This window comes from Hirundo rustica, chromosome 12 (assembly GCF_015227805.2).
Source record: "Hirundo rustica isolate bHirRus1 chromosome 12, bHirRus1.pri.v3, whole genome shotgun sequence".
Classification (NCBI taxonomy): domain Eukaryota; kingdom Metazoa; phylum Chordata; class Aves; order Passeriformes; family Hirundinidae; genus Hirundo; species Hirundo rustica.
In genome coordinates this window covers 10617635-10631131 of record NC_053461.1, presented here as the reverse complement: position 1 = coordinate 10631131, position 13497 = coordinate 10617635, and the positions used below count along the sequence as shown (strand labels likewise).

The 13497-nt window shown below is 43.2% G+C and overlaps 1 long non-coding RNA gene across 2 annotated transcripts; it reads left to right on the top strand.

Annotated features, from left to right (window-relative positions):
* The first annotated feature begins 1625 nt into the window (after window positions 1–1625).
* On the top strand, window positions 1626–12761 carry LOC120758510 (uncharacterized). 2 transcript variants are annotated; one of them, XR_005702925.1, is made up of 4 exons: window positions 1626–1879; window positions 2033–2112; window positions 11351–11543; window positions 12225–12761. It is a non-coding gene; the product is annotated as an uncharacterized LOC120758510 (long non-coding RNA). The 2 variants fall into 2 exon arrangements; XR_005702924.1 differs by lacking the exon at window positions 2033–2112 and having other exon boundaries at window positions 1629–1879.
* Window positions 12762–13497: the final 736 nt, after the last annotated feature.

Sequence of the window (13497 nt, the reverse complement as noted above, 5' to 3'; positions counted from 1 at the left end):
TCCTGTCTAATTCAAAAATGTCAGACTGACTTTGACAGCAAACTGCAGCAGGGCCCAGCCATGGATGTCAGGCGCCTTCCTACGGACCTCCCCATTTTGTAGCAGTGTTTGGTGTGACACAACTAAGTCTGGTTTTGGGGCGGTTCAGCTGACAATTCCCTGAAAACATTGAGGAAAAGGAAAATTGAGCAACTCTTTTACAGCAGTTAAATTTCTTTGGGCAGAAAAATTCTGGGACCATGCCTGATTTTCAGGGATGCTGAGCACTCCTGTTCGCTTCTCCTTCCAACAGAGTATCAAGACACTAATTTTTTTACTGATAGACTGATTTCTAGCAAGACACGACAAGGATAAGAAATGCAATGGCACCATGACTTTCACATATTGAATGATGCAAGAGAATCTTATACCTTTCGAAGTCCTCCTTTTCTGCCAAAATTAGCATTTTTTTGTGTTCACCAGGGTACAATCCAATTTGCATCATGCACTTTGCTTTGTGTACCTTGCATGTCTCAGATGTCTGTCCTCTCTCAAATATGAAAATAGCTTCAAGTACTGACTAGACACTGTTGTGTGTCAGGAGTGGTCAGCGTCCTGTCCAGTTGAAAACCTCAATAGCTCAGAGAAGCAACTCGAGCCAGAAGGAAGCACTTTTGTTCCTGTTTTACAAATGGGAGTGAAAGGCCCCCAAATTCTGTGACTTTCTTAGGATTGTGCTGGATGTGTGTCGCAGAGCTGCACTATGACATCAACCACTGGGACACAGCATTTTAACTCAGCCACTGAACCACACTTGGTCTCCCCTGAGGCCTCAGCAGTGGCTGGTACTTTTAAATCTTTATTCAAACAGGTTGATTAAATTCCAGCTATCAGGATCTATTTGGCTATTGGTAGAACTGCTAAGTGTTCCTGTGGGATTTCTCTCCTCTCTCCACCCCTCCCAATTTGCTGTGTGCAGTTATGTATCCCTTAAGTTTTCCTTGAAAACTCAGATTCATTCAGTTCCATGAATGCACAATTCACAGTGGAGCTGACACATTTCATTAAGCTCAGCACATTGCGTAGAAGTTTGGCAAAGGGTCCTTGGGCTTTATTCAACCCAGACACACTGTGTGACCAGCTGTCACAGACTGATTGTAAAATTAGAATAAAACCATAAAACACAGTTGAGGCAAAGGAAAAAATTGCCCCTCTCTGGGGACAGCACTTTGAGCTGTGACAAAAGATTCTCAGAGCACATCAGACACAGACACACACAAAAGCTTTGTGCAGAACTCAGCTGGTTTCATTTTTCATGCCTGCACATTATACCATGAGTAGGTGCCATGGTGTAAAGGATTCACCTTGTTCCAGCTTCAGCACGAAGTTCTGCTTTTAGCTCAGCTGCCCAGAGCACATTCCGTCTTTAGTGGAACAGTATTTCCTTTTAACCAGGCTACAGAACTGAAAACAAGTGGTAAAAACTTGCTGTACTACATGAGAGAACAGCACAAGAATGGGGAGTTGCGCTGCACTTTTTCCATAAAGGAACTAAAATCTGTTTGCACTCCTCAGATCTGTCATAGCCTGTGTGAGGTAGACACACACACTGTCCCTGATTTGCAGAGCTCTTTCCCCCCCCCCATTCCACAAGCAACACACTGGCATTTCCTCACCCTACAGATGCACCTGGGGGTGTTTGGTTTTTTGTTTTGCAGCTCCTCTGGCCTCAGGGCTGTTAAGTGGCCCAGCCCCAAGCAAAATTATGATCCCTTGTTTTGTGTCCATGTAAGAAACTAAACTGAATGGCTGCTACAGTGCATTTAATGCATGGGATGCTGCATCAGGAGAGAGGGATCTGCACTGCAGCTGTTCCAGGCATCTTTTGGGGGAACATCAGGTAGGAATAAGCTGGTCCATGAGGTTTGTTATATCTGATTAAATGGCTAAATAATCATTACAGAATTGTAGAACTCTCTAATGCTTTTGGGAGCTCACCTGGAGGCACTGAGAAATTGATTTGCTGAGTATCTATATTTTCTCTTGATGTTAGAGATCTTGATTGTCTGAAACAGGAATTCCCAGAGTAGTGGATATGAAGAAACTGTGACTTGAGCTGGCCACAAACAGCAAGTGAGTAACAGAGCTGGGGCAAAATTTCTATTTCCTGACTTTCACTCCTGCAGTTTAACTACAAGGTGTGATTTTTATTGTCACTGTTAGGTAATTGGATGATGTATAAGTAGGTCATAACTTTGGCAAAGAAATAATTGGAGACCTCAAGGCCCTGATAGATGACTACTCTAGATGCTAACGATATTAGTTAATCAACAGTGGTGAAATTATATCATCATACAGTAAGTGATGCACATAAACAGCACAACTGGAGCCTGTTTAATGCCTGCTGTTTACCTTGATTCATGCCAATTTATAAAATGGGTTAAGCTATTTCCATTCCAGCATCCTGTTCTCCATGTGGGAGAAATTTTGTCTAATGAAATGTGTTTAAGTGAAAAATTATTTTTTGAGGCTCTTTAATCTCTTTCCTTTATGATAAGAAGGTGCAGTTCTATGTCCATGCTGAATTCTGACCCCTCTGGAGCAGAGAAGGTGGCAAAGCATACATTATTTTCCTGTTTTTATGTGCTTCATGGTAGGACTAGTTCTGCTCTGGGATGGAGGGATGGAGGGAGGGATGATGGATGGATGGATTTGGGCCAGGGAAAGGCCAGGCAGCTCTATTTCAGCAGGTACCCTGCATTTTTCTCTTCCCAGTTGTAGTAAGTTGCTATGAATCTAATTTACAGCAGAATTTAATAGGCTAATCCTGTATGGTTCACTCAGTAGGAACAGATGTGGCTTTTTACAATATATAGACAGAGGTTCAACTTACAGCATTATTTTATTCACAAATGTATTAAAACATCCCCACAAACAAAAAAAACCCCACTTCTGATAACGTGAAGCAGTAGGCTGGTACCTGAATCCAAAGCAAGCATCTTGATTGTGAGCGTGGGGCTGATAATATGAGGAAAACTAAATTATGATCCAGGGGTATAAATTGCCTTATTCAGAAGGAGGTGACAATGTTCAGTATCTCACAGGTTTTCACCCAGGAAGGGATATCTGTCATTTCTCAACATTTCTACTGTCCTTCTATAAATCCCCAGCATAAGATATTTTCCATAAAAACTTTTTTTTAATTGCTTTTATAAGAACAAATGTCAGGTACAGACACACTGACACACACAGAGACACTTTCCCTGAGGAGATCTGGGATTTCATGGCTTTTTTTTTTTTTTTTTTTTTTTTTTTTTTAGTTGGTTGGTTGGTTTTTGTTTTTGTTTTTCCTTCCCCCCCCCCCCCCCCCATTCCAGCCAGAGATCTGAGGAACAAGGCTCTTTGTCAGGCAGCATTTTTGTTTAAAGTGGAATGTGCCTGGCCTTCCCAAAGAAAAGCTTTCAAATGGGCTGCCTGAGGGATCTCACAGCCAACTCACCCTCACTGCAAGAGTGAGTGGCTCTGCTCTAGCTGGCCTGGCAGGATGGATACACACCAGCTGGAGTGTCCTCTTGACTGAGCAAATCCTAAAGGGAGTCCTTATTCTGCTGGGAAGAAGTTGTGGGATTGGCTCTACTCCCAGGCTCTGGCAGGAGGGACATGTTGGTGGCAGTGGAGGGTTTTGTCCCTGAGCACTTCTGATGTGGCTTTGCTCCGTGTCCAGGATAGAGCTGTCCTGCCCAGGAAGGGGGCTAGGGGAGACACTTTTGAAGTGAGAGTGGTCCTAAAATTGCTTCAGTGGCAACATGAGTTCAACCAGACCCCAAATATGAGGAGTATGGATATAACTTTGTGTTACTTGTCCTTCTATCATTTGCTTGTTCTTCTCTCCATCAACATTTCCAGAAAACCCCTCAGGCTTTGTGTCTTACTTCCCATTTGCTACTCTTTATTTTTCCTGACAGGTGTTTGTATGAGTTCTGATACGATCAAGTGCTTAATGTCATTCCCAGTCTTGTTATTAGGCATTTTTAAGTGCATAAAAGGGCCTGGCTGGCACATGCAGTATTGTCTGTAGATTCAGATTTTGCATCCTCTGAAGCATCTTCACCAAGGAGGTAAAAGATGCATTTTTTCCTTTTAACAAATAATATCCCCAGGAAAAAAAGGAAAATGCTAATGCTGCTGTTCCCTTGGGGGTTTATATCCTGAAGGGCCCCTCACCAAAAAAACTACTGCCAGTCTGGGCAGGAGGGCTGGACCTTCAGAAATTTGATGGCTTAGGCCTTTTAAATGCAAATCCATGTTTCTGGGATCCCATTTAACAGAAAGAGCTTGTGTGAAAGCACCATCTTTAAGTACACCCAGTTTTTAAAATCTCTTCACTTGAAGAATAGTTTAACTTTGGCAGTTTCCTGCTCATATGACAATTAATATATTTTTCATGGTAATGGCTATTTTCATAAAGCTGGGGGGAAAAAAGTCATCACGCTTCTGTTAATCAGAGATGTCACAGACTCAGTCTAGTGTATATAAACTTGCTGATTTCTCAGAGACTTTAGCAAAGGACTGCTTTCTGAAGTGAGAATTATCACTAGCATTAAAGTATACTTGAGAATAAATTCTGGTCTCAGTAAATTCAAGTCTTGAATATAGAGAATGACAGACAGCACTTGACTTACTATTTGCTGTCTGAATAATAATCCAACTGGGCAAAATTCACAGGCACAAATTCATTTGCACAGGCAGACAGGGAAAATGTACGGGAAGCCAGGAGCTACACCTTCATTCAGCTTTCTGTTCCTATTCCTGTCTTTCAATTTGTGATCCGGAAACAAGTAACTCTTAAAACTGTTGTGAAACTTCATGGATGAGAATTTATGGAATGATTTGAGGTCTTCTGCATTGGGGTGGCATATTATTAGGATCAGAACTGCGCCAGATATTGAGTTCAGGCATGGGCCCTGGGGACCATTGCTTGACTCAGATGCTGTAGGTAAATTTAAATCTGTGCCACAGTTGCTACGTCTGCAGAGAATGGCTGTTTTCCTTTTAATCTGCTGTTCTTCAATGGGTTTCCAGCCTTTGCTAGCCTGTCTTTGTGAAATGAATTTTCACCATTCAAAAGCAGTAGTGTTTTATTTTTGTTTTAGCTGTGCTTGGGAATGCAGAGCAATTCAATCAAGAGGAAAATACACCATGAAAAGCTCTGAAAGCCCTGAGGTCAAGGATCTGAAGTTACCCACAATATTAATGACAAACCAGTGGCTGCGCCATGGCAACGGACAGAAGAATACGTGGCGTGGAAACCATAAGTAGTTGGGGCTTTGAAAGAGCACAAATGGGAGAAAAATGGAAATTACATCATGTTCTCTCTGTTCTGTGCTAGGACAGCCATGTACAGTCTAATTCCCAGTGCTGGTGAGTCCAAGGCTTTCACAAGGGCCCCATAAAAAAAAAAAAAAAAAAAAGAGAAAGGCTTTGGAGCTAGATTGGACCAGTGAAAAAGTTTTTGTTGAAAGGAGGAAAGGTTTGGATGGAAGCAAGTTAGATGAAGTTATTTGAAAAAAAAGGATGCTGATGCTATGGGATCTCCATTCTCAGGTTCTCCTCTGGGGTTCCCTGCTGGGTCCAAGTGAGTCACTGAAAAACCGAACATTGGTGATGAAGTTGATGGAAATATGAACCTCATCTCTTTTGCCTCACATGGGAATTAGTGGCAATAGGACATGCTGTTGACTTCAGAGGGTGTTGTTTCCTGATTAAGAAGTGAAGGGATTGTTTCCAAAAACTCCTCTAGATAGGATAGCTTTTTATTCTTTATTTTTACTAAAATATTATGTTTCTGTGACCATCCTTTCTGGCTGATAATTCATGAGGTAATAAAGAGCTGAAGATATGGAGGGCTGAACTGTCCAGCTCTACATCTTATGGCAGTGCTATTGAGCAGGGATGGGTGAGTGGGATGGGGGAGAGAATTGGAACAGTAAAACTGAGAAAACTCATGAACTGAGATAAAGGTGATTTAGTAAGTAACCCAAAAGCTGTGCACACAAACAAAGCAAAACAAGGCACTCATTCACCCCTTCCTGTGGGCGGACAGATGTTCAGCCACCCCAGGAAAGAAGGGCTCCATCTTGTGTATGATGGTCACTGGGGAAGACAAGCACCATCATCCCCAGTGTCCCCAGTTCCTTTCTCTTCCTTGATTTTTGTGAGTTGAGCACGATGCCATGTGGTGTGGGATATCCCTTAGGTCAGCTGGGGTCATCTGTCCCAGCTGTCCCCTCCCACATTCCTGTGTACCCCAAGCTGACTTCCTGGTGGGGTGGAGTGAGAGACAGAAAATGACTTGACTTGTGCAAATGCTGCTCAGCATTTGTGAAAACATCCCTGTATTATCCACACAGTTTTCAGCATAAATCCAAAATGTGGCCCCATTCCAGGTACTGTGAGGAAAATGAATCCTATCCCAGCCCAGACCAGCACAGAGTGTAGAACTGAGCTGTACAAAGCAGTGATGGTCCCCATTGCCATACTTGGCTACCCCAGCCTTGAGTTAATGTGGATTTTTGCTGCAGTGCAGCATGTGCTGAAGCTCTGCCCAGCCCTCATGTGGCAAACATGATGGCTTGGACCACGCTGGCAGCTGCAGCTTTGCATCTTACTTTGCACAAATGCCTTTTTTTCCTCTTTTCTTCAGCTGTATGAACACCTCAGCCATAGAACAATCCACAGAGCTTTCTATGGAATGAACGTGAGTTTTTCTTTTTTTAAGTCAAGCTCTTACATTTTGGAACACCAGTGGTATAGAAGGTAACTCAAAATGGGGTCATGGTAAACTGCATCACTGAGCAGTCCGCAGTTCTATAACATCTGTTGCTGCAGCATTTGTTGTGTACACTTGCAACCAGATGACCTAATTCTCTTTGTGAGAACAGGGAGTGCACTTGTGTGGGGTGAGGGCTGAGAACATCTTGTGGAGAGCCCTGTGCAGGAATCCATCCTTTCAGTCTCATTGGCTAGATTGCAACAACTCAATTGCAACAATTGAATGAGAAGAGAGGAATCCAAGGCAGCATGAATTTGTGGAAGAACATGAAAAATCGTTGAGGTAGTGGGCAAGGGAAGAAAAGCCATTTAAAATCAGAACAGGAAGATTTTAAAATAAAAACCAAACTTCCGCTGACAAAGGCAAGAAAGGAAGCAGTGAGCTTGTTGCAGTAAATGCTGCAAATGATCACTTAGTGCCTAAAATATACCCGTAAGGCCCTTTAATGGCATGAAAAGCAGTAGCTCAAGAGGTGTTAAATTTGAGACAGGAGGGCTATGCAGGGCACTCTGGTGAACAGTTTCCTTTGAAGCATGACTTGGGAAAAGCTGGGATTAAATGACAGAAGGGGACAGAAAGTTCAGCTGCTGGGACATGAGGCTGAGAAATGTGACTGTGTTTCTTTCTCTTGGTTGGCATTTCTTGAATACCTTTTAATTTCTTGTTCAGTGCATTGCTCAGTGTCTATCCAGATGACCTTGAATGTTTCACTTCTGAACATGAGTTGCTTCTTATCATATTTTCTAGTGCTTGTGATGCTGTAGACTCACAACAAAGAGAAAGGAGATGAAACTGTATAGTCATGAGTACTCTTATTTCCTGAGGGCATTCTGCTTTCCAAAATAATCCTAATTACACCAATTTATTTATTTTTTAACTGCCTTCTTTCCATGGATCCTTTTCTCCTCATACTCGTTGAAATGCCTAACACGGTTGTGAATAGATAGGAACGGAGATGAAGAGCAAGTGGAGGAGTGATGGGGAAATGGACATGTGAGCAGTCAGGGTGATCCAAACTTCAGTTTCTGTGGGATTTTTTTTGCTGAATAGTGTCTCCAGGCCAGGGCCATGCTCTGGATTCCTGCTCCTTTTCTATGACTGGCTAGAACTGGCTGGCAGCACAATTTGGTCCCATGGAATATATGCAGGAATTTGGCATCTGCCTTAGAGGGAATGAGCAGGACAAGACTAGCCAGGTTTGGGGCAGAAAATAAATGTTGTCTGTGCTGTCTATTGGTGAAGGAACCTGTGTGGGTTTTGGACTTCTGTTACTTCCAAAAAATTTTAACAAAGGGATCTTCTAGGAGGGAAAAAGGTAAAAATAGTGGGTGACTAAAAAGAATGATCTTAAATGACTCTTTAGAAAGTTGTAACAGGGAAAGCTGGGAGGAGTTTTTGTAACATCCTCGTTCTGTTTTGCTCTTGCTTTTTCAGGTCTATTTTACTGGTCAAACCAGATATTGAAAACTCCAAGCTATTCTCCCCTCAAAAATAGCCCAGATGTTCCACTTGGACTAAGAACTACAGATCTGCCTCTCTCTGGTGGTTTACTTGACGCCCCTCATTAATGTCTTGATCTTTCTCAAGATGGTTGTGTGGCCCTGGAGCCAGTGGGGGTCTGCAGGGCTCTGGGGGCTTTTCTGTGACTTCAGATCTCTCTGAAAATCAGCCAGGAGGGGGCTAAGCCTGCTGTTCACAGCATATTCAACCTGGTGCCAACACACACGAGAGCAGTGAGACCCCAGTGGAGCTGCTATCCTTGTCTCTCTGAAATATTCCCAGCCTTGCAGAATGTGTCTTGTGGGTGCTGGCTGTGCAAGACTTTCAGTATGCAAAGGAGGGTTGGCCACTGCTCCTCCAGCTGCTCCTAAAGTGATCCGTGTCAGTGGTAACCGTTCGTATAATATCAGAAACAGCAGCTACAGATGGAAAATCACCAAAGTGCAAGTCGTGCTGACATGCCCAATGCCTGACATCAGATTCCTCGGAAAGGATCCTGAGGAATCTGGGAACTGTGGCACATGATGGATTATTTCTGGTTTGGCCTGTCTCCTCTATGTAGCTTATTTCTGTCAGTCTCTGCTCCTCTTGACAGCTGGGAGGGTTGTGGAAATGCATCTTGTCTCTCGCTGCCTCTCCTATTCCAGCTCTGCTAACAGGCTGGCGTAAGTTCTGAGTGTGACACATACGAATGGTGATCATATGTCCTGAGGTAACAAAGTCCTGCAGTACAGTCTGCTCTGTTCTTTCCAGCAAGGATGCAAAAAATAATCGCGCCTGTTTGCTGGAAGCAAAAGACATGATAAAACTCCAGCCCTTGCGTCCCTTCACAGTTTGTAAGCAATTAGGCACCAAAAGAACCAGCTTACATGGGTTATAGGCAAAAAGCAGATTTAAGGTCCATTGCTGCCTTCTGATCCCTGCCAATAAAACCCAGGCCTTTCTAGCTCATCAGGGGGCACGTTCTGGGCTCTCCCACCCCAGATCTTTCCCTGGCCTTCTTGTTGCAGTCAGATGTTAGCAGACTCCCTGGGCAGCATTGGGCATGGCTTGAAAATTGTGGAGCATGATGTCCCCTGTCTGCCAAGCCCTCTACAAGGCTCTCAGCACTGTGCAAGCATGGGGTGAGACACAGGGAAAGATGTTGTTCTGTGTAAGCACAAGACTAGGGCCCAGTCCGTCAAAGGGATACACTCCCAGCTCCTCAGTGCTGCCACTGAGGTTCAGGTTATTCCGTACCTGGCGCACAGTGGCTCTCTCAGATATAATAAGAATGGTTTTTATTCCAGGCTTGAGTGATCCTACTTTAGTGCGGGAGGCTTAGGCTTAGGCAGTTGCTTTTGTTCCAGCCTGTTTCCAAAAGACTCAAAAAAGAGCAATACTACAAATCTGTGAAGTTCTTGATAGTTCAGCTTTCACCCTCTAAGACTGTTTAACTGCAGGAAATAATCTGTCCAAATCTTACCCTGAAGCACAGGTTAAAAAAAAATTAGAGAGCAAGCAATGTTGCTGGATGATCCTACATCTGTACAGGGTCTAAACCCAGAGTTGAAGTCAAGTTTGCAGTGGCATCTTCACTCTGGATCCAAGTTTTCTTTTAGAGTCATATGTTTATGTAAACTGAGTATGATGGTGGATGGACTCACAAAAGGTTACCAAGTAACTATTTGGTATAGTTAATGCTGCCGTCAATATTAAATGGTCAGCCCCTTTTAATAACATTGAATTTTCATTTCACTCTGCCTAGAAAATTATCCCACAGCCTAAGGCTCAGTGAAGGGGTCAACCTATCTTTGAGTTGGTTCTCTATAGAGTGATGCTTTTCTAGTAGAGATTACAGGAAAATAATGGCACGTGTGGGAAGGATGATCTCACCCCAAGTTTTGTTTGAATCCCTTTCACACAGGTAGAAGGAGGGGAGCTCACTGCAGAGACTAGACCTCTCTGGGTGCTGGGGCCAAATTTTTTCTGTCAGCAAATACACTCTCATAGCACATGACACCTTCTAGGTATGCAAAGGGGGCAAGATGAGCCAGAAGCTCCTGTAAGAGTTCCAAAAAAAGAATGAAACTCCTGCACTGCTTGTTCATGGCCTCCCTGCAGTCAGCACAGGGGAAATTAAGTGCCATTCCCCTGCCATCTTGCTTCCCATGAGTACCTGGCAAAGAATGCCTGATGCAAAAAATAAACCGTGGCAAATGCTCTCTGTTTCCATTACTGGATGGGGAATGACTGGATTATGTAAAGCGTAAAACCGCTGCAGAGATCAAATATAAATATTGCCCTATTGTGGAATGTAATGGTGGCATAGCTGATATTTTTGTGGCTGATGAAAAATCAAAGCTCATTATCACTCCTGAGGTTTGCCCTCTGTGAGTGTGTTGGTGTGTGTGTCTGTCTATTCCTGTGTATTAAAGGCTCTAGGTCAAATCCTGATAATTCTGAGTCTATTTTTACTTTGTCACTACTCAGGCAAAACTTTCATTGACACTAATTGGAAAGCTGCCTAAGAAAGGGTGCTGAGGGAATTGAGAAGCTGGCTGTAACTTGGCTTAATTTTGGTTTCTGAAAATCCCTTTCTTGAGATTTACTTTATATAACAGATACTTCTTAATGCAATTTTAAAGCTGGTGCAAATTTACAGTGCACCACCGCAGCCATACATTGATTTATTTCAGCTGGGATCTCTTTTGCTCTGCATGTAAGATAGAGGTGTCCTGTGTGTCTGTGGATCTGCACTTTGTAGGAGTTTCCCCATGGAAGGGGTGAGGGAGGGTCTGTGCTTGCAGTCACCCACATGGCAGTGGAGCAGTGCTGAATTTCACTGGCTGTAATTCTGACATGCAGAGTATTTATCTTTTTGTTGTGTGGGGTTTTTTTTTGTTGTTGTTGTTTGGTTTGGTTTGGTTTTTTTTCTCTTTTTTTCTTTTCCCCTTCATCACTGAAGGCATTTGGAGTTTGATGGGAAGGCATTCAAACCAGTCCCCTTCAATCTCAAACCTTTTCCTGCTCTTTTTCTTCCAACCTGCTGCTTCCAAGCTTGTTCTCTCGGAACTGCTGCCACTCTCACACATAGGGGGCAGTTTGTCACTTGGCATGGAAGACCCCACAAGGAAGACACCTGGGAAAGAACTGGCTTGTGGAGTGAAAGACATATCCAGCAGAAGAAACATGAAGTGCATATCCAGCAGATGAAACAATCCTCTGGCAATGAGTTGAAAATGTTTGTCAGGTGGGAACTCTGAACAAGGGGCAGCCAGAAAGATGTGTTTTCTTTTATCATTAACCTGGGTTTTGATTCTGGACTCGCTCAAATTGTGTGCATGCTTCTCAGGAAGGACTTGGAATCTGTTCTGAACAGATGGGCCCACAAAAAAAGGTGGCAGAGAGGTGTCAGGAAAGCAAAGGGAGGAGTGGGTGTGAAAGGAGGATGGAGAGAGGGAGCATGTCTGATACAGGCTCAAGAAAGTCTGTGAGAAATGATGTGAGCCAGCCCCTGAAGCGAGCTAGGGAGCTTGTGGTACGTGGAAATCGTGTCAACAAGAAAAATCTTGTGTAAGTGCACAGGGGCTTTCTTTTCCCTTCAGTGGCACTAATGAGAGTCATCAAGTTGCAGCTATTTACTGGACGTAGTCACAGGCTTTGTTCCTGTCTTTCTCTCCACATCCTGAGCTTCCCTTTTTTGGTGCTACCACTCAAACTAGTTCCCAAACTCCCCTGGAGTCTGGGAACTTGGGAACAACCCATCCAATTCCTTTCTTACCACCCTATGATCCAGCCTGTGTTTTAATGAATTGGGTTATTTTCTAACTGTTCCTAGAGAGTGTGGATGAGACCATGCTTTGGGCCACAGTGGTGGTCATGGAAAATAAGCATGGGAAATATTCTGATTAATGTTGTGTTTTGCTATTAGGGAACCAGTGGTGGAAGTGCTGCCAAGAGCTTATTGCTGTCCCTGAAGAGAAGAGATTCCCAAATTGCACAGTGACATCTGGTGATACCCACAGTCCTCTTTGCTGGTATCAGGCCTCTGAATCTCTCCAGAAAAGGGGTAAATCCAGCCTGTGCTTCCACATCTACAGAAAGGTGCCATCCTGCCAGAACAACCTTTGAGAAGAGCTGATGAATAGATCAGGAGATAAACAGGTTGGCTAGTCTCAGTGGCACATGAAGCTCTTTGGAGTCAGCAGAAGGAAGATCTCTCTTCTGAGAGATGCTTTTATTCTGGCGAGATCCATTAGAACAAGAAATTTCTTCTTTGTTAATCAACTTTACCATCAGACTTCAGGTTTATTACTGTTTGATATGACATGCTGTCCCAGCTATTGCCCCAGACTGCTGATTCATCTGCAAGAAGGTAAATTAGGCTTCAGATGCAGTCCTGGACTTCTGGGGAAACCATGTGCTTTCCTGTAGAAACAATAAAACGCAGAAATCCCTTTTATTACAAGCCTTTTTCATGAGTTTGCTGACTATTTGGAAAACAGAAAGGATTGTGTAATTTGGATAATTTTGCATATGAAGGCTCTCATTTTTCTCATCCTCATTCATTACTATACTTAATATGTAATTACAGCCAGCTATTAACCATTAGCAGGTAATTCCCTCTTAATGATGAAGATGGAATTGAGTTGCCACTTCCAAGTGTCTTATTTCATGCTTCTTAGTGACTGAGCCTCCAGAGAAACATCTCTGAAATACCTGTGCAGAGCAGGCAAAGCATGATTTTCTTAGAGCTGGGCTAGAGTTGTGCTGCAACCTAAACCGTAAGTATTCAGGATTTTGATTCAGTTTTTCATTTCACAACATTTGAAAATGTTTTGGAGCCCTCCAAGAGCCTTCCAGGGTTAAATGAGCTCCCCAGGCAGGTGGTTTTCCCAGTGTGATGATGGTCAGCATGACTTTCTGTGTTTAAAACATCTGTGCATGACTCCAGCTTCAAATCTAGATTTTCATGCCCACGAGAAAATATAAAGGAAGACATAGTTTCCATGTGGAGCAGCGTCTGGATTAATTGCTCCCAAGGAATGACTTTGCTTTCTTAAATTACCCTGTTAAAAGGGCTTCCAGTTACAATGTTAAGGAGAAATTTACTGATTGGTGCTAGAGGGAAAGACTCAATATATATGTATACGCATATGGACAGAAGTTTATCCACAATAAACTTCCACATTCAGGGGTAAGGA